Source organism: Oncorhynchus gorbuscha, linkage group LG06 (genome assembly GCF_021184085.1).
Source record: "Oncorhynchus gorbuscha isolate QuinsamMale2020 ecotype Even-year linkage group LG06, OgorEven_v1.0, whole genome shotgun sequence".
Taxonomy (NCBI): Eukaryota; Metazoa; Chordata; class Actinopteri; order Salmoniformes; family Salmonidae; genus Oncorhynchus; species Oncorhynchus gorbuscha.
The window spans coordinates 59,650,046-59,658,046 of NC_060178.1; the positions used below are offsets into that span (position 1 = coordinate 59,650,046).

Below are 8,001 nucleotides of genomic sequence, written 5' to 3' on the forward strand. Positions count from 1 at the left end.
ACTCCAATGCTTCCCACAGTTGTGTCAAGCTGGCTGGATGCCCTTTAGGTGGTGGACCATTCCTGTATACACACTGGAAACTGTTGAGTGTGGAAAAACCCAGCAGCGTTGCAGTTCTTGACACATTAAAACCGGTGTGCCTGGCACATACTCCCATACCCTGTTCAAAGGCACTTACATCTGGACCATTCACCCTCTGAATGGCATGCGTACACAACCCATGTCTCAAGGCTTAAAAATCCTTCTTTAACCTGTCTCCTCCCCTTCATCTCCACTGACTGAAGTGGATTTAACAGGTGACATCAATAAGGGATTATAGCTTTCACATTGATTCACCTGGTCAGTCTATGTCATGGAAATTCCTAATGTTTTGTGCACTCAGTGTGTAAGTCCATTATCTTTGCTACATACTTTCTGTTTGGTTTTAGTGATTGAAGTTTACACTGAAAGTGTATTTCTATCTTGTTATGGAGGTGGGGGGGCAATGTCATCCAGCAACCCACCTTTGACCCCTGCCATCTCGACCCACAGTTTTTAACCACTGCTCTATGGGACACCACACGCACTAATGTGCGTCGTCCTATGTCGTCCGATATAGAGCTAACTCACATAAGGTTGTTTAAATGAATTAGGTGCTACCTAAAAAAACAGCTTAAAGCCTATTCCAAGAGAGTTTTCTTTTCAGCTTTTATACATTCCCCTAATCTATTTGTCCAGGTGTTCAACATGTTCTTCCCATTTATACTTCACAATGTTTTAATAGCCTATTGCATTTGTTTAACATCCAACTAGTATAGAACATTCTGATCAAGTTCAGGAAGCATTGTAATGTTAAAATGATAGACTGTTCATTTTTCTAACTGTCTTTTTCCTCAGACAAGCGCACACACACACACACGTAATCAGTATAGGAGAACATTCTTACATTTCAAACAAACATAAATGTTTGGAATGATAAATCAATCAAATGTGTCTCAATGCTGTTTTCATTCAAATAAAGAGTCGTAGCGATTCACTACCAGCCACCAAACCTCATTGATGTAACCAGAGATGGTACACCCCACTCATAGCATGGATAACAGCGCCCCCCAGCGGGAGTTGATACAAGACATAACAGGCAGGCAAGAGAAATAGAGTATAGTAACTACAACATTCTAATGTAATCTGGTAGATTACCTCAATCAATCAAATCAATCAAATTGATTTATAAAGCTCTTTTTACATCAGCCAAATCACAAAGTGCTGAACAGACACCCAACCTAAAACCCCAAACAGCAAGCAATTCAGATGTAGAAGCACGGTGGCAAGGAAAAACTCCCTAGAAAGGCAGGAACCTAGGAAGAAACCTAGAAAGGAACCAGGCTCTGAGGGGTGGCCAGTCCTCTTCTGGCTGTGTAGGGTAGAGATTATAACAGTACATGGCCAACATGTTAAAACATTCATAGATCACCAGCAGGGTCAGATAATAATAATCACAGTGGTTGTAGAGGTTGCAACAGGTCAGCACCTCAGGAGTAAATGTCAGTTGGCTTTTCAGAGCCGATCATTCAGAGTTAGAGACAGCAGCTGTGGTAGAGAGAGAGTCCAAAACAGCAGGTCCGGGACAAGGTAGCACGTCCAGTGAACATGTCAGGGTTCCATAGCTGCAGGCAGAACAGTTGAAACTGGAGAAGCATCATGACAAGGTGGACTGGGGACAACAGGGAGTCATCAGGCCAGGTGGTCCTGAGGCATGATCCTAAACCCCACCCACTTTGCCAAAGCTCAGCCCCCACACCACTAGATGGATATCTTCAACCACCAATCTACTAACCTGAGACAAGGCCGAGTATAGCCCACGAAGATCTCCCCCACGGCACGAACCCGAGGGGGGCGCCAACCCGGACAGGAAGATCACGTCAGTGACTCAACCCACTCAAGTGTCGCACCCCACCTAGGGACGGCATGGAAGTGCACTAGTAAACCAGTGACTCAGCCCCCATAATGGGGTTTAGAAGCAGAGAATCCCAGATAGTCTCAACTACAGTCCCTCTCACCTTGTCCAAGAACAAATGCAGTTCATTATCAAAGACCAACCCCTCTAGTGAAGTAAAACTGCAAGTCATTCATGCTGCCTCCTATCGATAATAAGAGGGAACTACTTCAGCTCAGTTGAAGAAATACAGTATGAGTTCACAACAAACATACACGTCTGACATTTATAGCTAAAAACTAACACTACACTTGCACGTTTATATAAGCAAATTCATCCCACCAAATCATAACACAAAAGCAGAATAACTACAACATTGATAGCCTATCATGAAAAGATTTCGCATAGAAGTCAGAATATCAATACTCTTATGAGGGAAAGGGCAAGAAACATGCCTACACATTGAGGTGCGTTGCAAGGGAATGTGGATAATTGCTACTGTATTTTGTATAATTTCATTTTGAAGCAGGCAGGGATGTGAATGTGATCTTCAGGCTCCCCTTAACCCATGCATGATAAAATGTTGCTAAGAAATGATAGCGTATTCATCCAATTGTTACATGGTTACATGATGTACTAGGTTGAGGCTAGAGACAAGAAAATACAGTTCATACAGGGTATATTCTTTGACTATGCTGCTGAACTGTCGAATTGTCAGACACCGATCGTTTCGGTTACTGCGTTTAGGCTGGTCAACGTATTCCATGTTAATACAACTTCAATGGGATAATACATACCTATCGCTCTCTCTTAGTAAAAACACTGCTCCAGGTGAGGCTCGAACTCACAACCTCGGCATAGCTCTACAATGTACTGTCATATAAGTACCGCGCGCTAACCGATTGCGCCACTGGAGCTCCGCTACTTCGGCTCAGCAATACAGTGTATGAACCCTCTAATCTGGATGTTAGCTTCCTATTCTTCCGGTTTCTGATTTACTTAGAGATCAGTATGTTATGTGTTGCAACATAGTCAGCAACGTACAGTAACATGCATAGAAACTGATCTAGATCTGCCTAAACTCTGATAAATTACTGATTTGCCAAATCACTCGTTTGCGTTGTTTGAACATAGCTAATCTGGCTAGCTAACGTTAGCTCGCCTGAACTGTTTACTGGATTGATATAGCTGTCCGTTGTTGAGTGTATTGTGTTTTACAACTTCAACGGATAATTGCCTGTCTTAGTTGTATTGTCCCATATTGACCTGTATGTATTTGACACCTAATCTGGAAAGTGATCAACTGTGTGCTTGTAGTATGAGTGTTCATTTCATAGCAGGTTGCTAATGCTATCTGTGAAATACTGGCTGCTACAGGGTACCAGATTGAGACTTCCGCATAATGTATTTCTCACGCATGCTCAGTTTGTCTGAATTGGTACCGTTCGAAATTATCAATAAGGAATCATATTAAATAATATATAATAATATAATAATAATGTATATTTTACAGATGTTTTGATGTCTCAGCATGAATCAACATCTCCTTGTATAAACCATATAATTCTCTATTGACTAACCGTGTACTTTTTCTTAAGGCTCCATGACGTCAGGTTTGCCTGTATAGTAATATAACGACCCTGGGTTTATAAACGCATAAATCAACTCTGCCACATCAGTATGCTTTTGCGGCACAGTCGATAGCGCGCTGGACCTCGGGCTAGAGGGTCGAGGGTTCGAGACCTGATCCCCTGCTGTTTCATTACAATAATAGCCTATTTTTGGAAGTCTGCTTTGTTGTAGTAGTATGTACTAGTAATTTAAAAGAAAAATTATATATATAATTTTTTGTATTATTTGATTTTTTTAGTGGGTATATCATTTTCAATGTAATTGTCTACGTAATTTCCAATCTCCCATATATTTTTGGTAAATACAGACTGTATAATATATATATATTTTTTTATCTAGATATTTTCCTTTATTATTTTCCCCAAACCATACCATCCCTCCCCTAATTTGAGTAAACTAATGGACAACAACACTTAGGCTTCTACTTCCAGTTTATACACACTATATCCATTTTTACAGACCAAGTATTATTTTACAGTAGTTATCTTTTGATTGTTTTGAGTCCGACCCTTCAGCTCTACTCAACCCCTCCAATCTATCTCTGAACACCATCCAGTTTTGATTTATATTTGCCATATATCTTTGAACTGTGCTGTTTCACAAAAGTTCTGAAACTTTTATGCTCATAGATTTTGCATATTGTAAATTAAATATATATATATTTTTTGCTAAGAGTATTATTATATTATTGAACCCAGCAATGCTATTTGCAGATTTAGCTCCAGGTGAATGTTGCAGGTCTTCAGCCATTCCTAAACCTGCTACCAAAAACAAGCTACATACGGACAGTACCAAAACAAATGATCTAATGTTTTTGTCTCTTCACAGCCAAATCTGCAGAGCTGGGATGGCTGCATCCCCCATACATACAGTTCATAACATTCTATTGGTTGCAAATATTTTAGATCATAATTTAAATAGAAAAACTAAAAGTTTTGAATCCAGCGTTGTTTTGTGTATCAGTTCATAAACCATGTGCCATGGCATCGGTACCACAACAATCTCTTCCCAACTATTTTGCAATCTATATATGTAATCAATTTTGTGTTCATTTTGTGCCATGAAATGAGCAGCAGCAGCAGTACAGAACCATCATTGGTCTGCCATATTCTTCGCTTCTGTCTATTTGAGCTGGTCAGTATGTAATCCTGTCTAACGTGGCTTTAAAAAAATGTATGCCATTTTGCATTGCTAGTTATAGTCGAATGTTAGCTAGCTAACATTGAGCCTATTTGGTTAATTTTAGCCAGCTATGACAATCGGTTTGTATCACTAGTACTTCATGGATTAGGATTATGGTTCATTGTTTAGCTAGCATGTCTAAACAAAAGACTCCACTTCGCAAGATGATTTACATGACCCATCAAGATAGCCGTGTTTGTTTGTTGGTGATTACGGCTATCTATTGTATAATAATGCCAAAATATTTGTATCTGGAATTTGTCTTTCAGCATCAGTAGAACACACCTGATTCTCCTCCACCAGTCATACAAGGAGATTGGTCTAATGCCTCCCATCAAAAAGAGAGCTGGCCCAAGCAAGCACAGGTTACACATAAAGCGTGAGGACTTGCAGCGAGTGTTGAACTTCATCAACAGCTACGCAGAGGATAATGCAAAAGTATTACCAGGAAGCCACCCAGGACACAAACACTTTGGTGGAAAGCTGCTGCCATCCCATGTGACAAAAGTAGCAGTGTGGCATCTCTACAAGAAATCGATGACATCACTTGGTATGTAAAGCATAAACAACATATTTTTTATTATTTAATTTACCTACTTTTATTGATATTAAATTATTTCTGTATTCCCCAGAGGTACATGTATTCGGGTTGTGTTATCATTTTAACTTCCAGTTACCAAGAGGATGTTTCTGTATGCTGTGTTGCTGCTCAGCATTTGTAGGTAAGTGAAACTTACCTGATAATGATGCATAAAAAAAATGATGTTACGTTTTACATGACATTTTATTTTTATTAATTTATCTTCGTGTTTTTGTTGTTGTTTGCAGATGCACTATCCTTCTGACACTCCGCAGCCAGGTCCCATCTACTTTCGAACTCCTTGCAACTGCAGTGGCCAAAACATGAACAAGTTTGTGCTCTGGTATTGTGCCTGGCTGAACAAGCTCCACCACAGTCTGGACCTTCACTTCCTGATCACCAAGTTTGCCACCGACCGGTGCTTTGGCCTCGTCAAGCAGCGCTTCAGAAAGACCAGAGTGAACACATTGTCTGAGATATCAGGTGTTGTGAAGGACAGCACTGTGACGGGTCAACATCACACAGCTGGTTGGACTGGAGGATGGTACGGTGCTGGTGGAAAGCTATGGCTGGCAACAACAGCTGACTCTGCACTTCAGGCCGCTGCCACAGTTCAAGCAGTACTAGCACTTAGGTGAATATCATTTTCATTGCATTGTATGAAGTTATTCTTCTTATCTAAACATGGGAGGTGAATTGATGTTGTCTAAGGTTGTAATGTCGTCTCATTTTTTTGTGTTATTTCCTGTTTTACAGTTTCGATGCTCTGGAGCCTGGTGTTGTTGTCGTCGAGGAGCGTTCGGACTCAGTCAGGACCAGGTTTCAGCTGCTGCGCAACGCTGACATCCGTCCTCCCATAGATGGTCTACAAGCACCGCCTGGACTGGACACAGCAAGACAAACTTTTTGAGAAGATCAGGGAGTTTTGTGACGAAGAGGCTATGGACATCACATGCCCTGCACCAAAGTCAGGGGCAGGACAGAAACAGGCTCTCCGAATATAGATTCCCTTGTTCATGCATGGTTCGGACAGACCAGTCATCAGCACTATCTGCAGTGCCTCTATTTAAGTGACTCTCTCCTAACACACGTTGCTGCTCCTATTATTTTTGTATCCTGCTGCTCAACCACTTTACCCCTGATTGTATGCATATAACTAATCTATCAATGATATTGATATTGTTCTTACTGTATATTATTATATTTTGATTGACACTTTCTATTTCTGATTATGCTACTATGCAAGGAACCATTTGGCTGTACCGTTTACACCTTCTGTAGAGACCCAGCCACTTGGCAAGATATGGATGGGGTTTATAGCATTTCTTTAGCGTCACCTAATATTTATCTGGACACTTTCTGTTTAACTGGAAATGTTCCTTATTGTAGGCTATTGGCCTTATTGTAAGACGGAATTGAGCCGGTTGGTCACATTTGTGGTAACTCCTTCAAGACTGTTGAAAGCTGGTTGAGAGAATGCCAGGAGTGTGCAAAGCTGTCATCAAGGCAAAGGGTGGCTACTTTAAATAATCTAAAACATATTTTGATTTGTTTAACACTTTTTTGGTTACTACATGATTCCATATGTGTTATTTCACTGTTTTTATGTCTTCAGTTTTATTTTACAATGTATAAAATAGGAAAAATAAGTAAAACCCTTGAATGGGTAGGTGTGTCCAAACTTTTGACTGATATTGTAGCTATTGGCCATTTTTACCATAGGTTTCCGATATAAATCTGTCACATGACCTTCCTCACCAAGGAGGCAGGCTAACAAGAACAAACCTGATTTCAGCAACAATTACATGTCTAGACTGAGCTCCCAACAGACTGTGACTCCTGCCAAGCTACAGGATATCGACAGAGAGGGGATGTAGTGTGGAGAGATGGAGCTCATTAACACATTAATGGGGAAGGAAACTGTGATAAACCGCTCTTTAGTCCACCTGGGGCTTGATTACTGTACCATTCAATCTGTGAGAAACAGGAAGTTTATTATTGGAGAGTGTGTGAAGATGATGATGCCATTTTGCCCTGCTCTACCCATGCCAGACCCTTCTCTCTGGGCCAGGAGAGACTGAGGGGATCAGAAGAGAAACGGATGTCTGGATATGCAGGTGGTATGTGTCTTCCCCACGCATGTATCTTATAACCATTCCTCAGCTACTTAGCTGTTACGCCAACTTTGCTCACATTTTCTCTTTATACCTCTCACATTGTCCTCCTCCTATGACTCTAGCCAATAGTCTCCTCAGTCTTCAGGAGAAAGTCTGCTCATTTCTTGACAGAGCCAGTGAGATTGCAATGTATATGTAAGAATACAGTAAAATATTTTACAGTAAATGCTAGTGTTTAAGAAGGTACAAGAGAACATTAAGAAGAGTACAGTACAGTATATTGTGTATTTCTTAGTTTCCAGTGGAGGTGGGCAGAGGAAGTTGCCCTAGTCATCTTAATGAGTGCAGTGAGGAAACCTAACCTCTGACCTCTGATGTCATCAACCTAGTTGTGTGTTGTAACTCTGGACCCAGGGAGTGAGAACAGATAGCAGGATAGTATGTCCTTATGAACCTTGAGATAATGTGGTAAAGTAAGGGGATTTTAAGGTGGTGACTTCAGCCAATTAAACAGTAGGCTATTGGTATGAACATACAAAGACACAGTCAATTCATACACAGTACCAGTCAAAGGTTTG

At 40.7% G+C, this 8,001-nt stretch overlaps 1 non-coding gene across 1 annotated transcript; it reads right to left on the bottom strand.

The window, feature by feature from the left end:
- Positions 1–2,735: 2,735 nt before the first annotated feature.
- Positions 2,736–2,829, bottom strand: trnai-uau. Its single transcript has 2 exons — positions 2,792–2,829; positions 2,736–2,771 (listed from the first exon to the last, which is right to left on the bottom strand). It is a non-coding gene; the product is annotated as a tRNA-Ile (tRNA).
- Between the last annotated feature and the right edge of the window lie 5,172 nt (positions 2,830–8,001).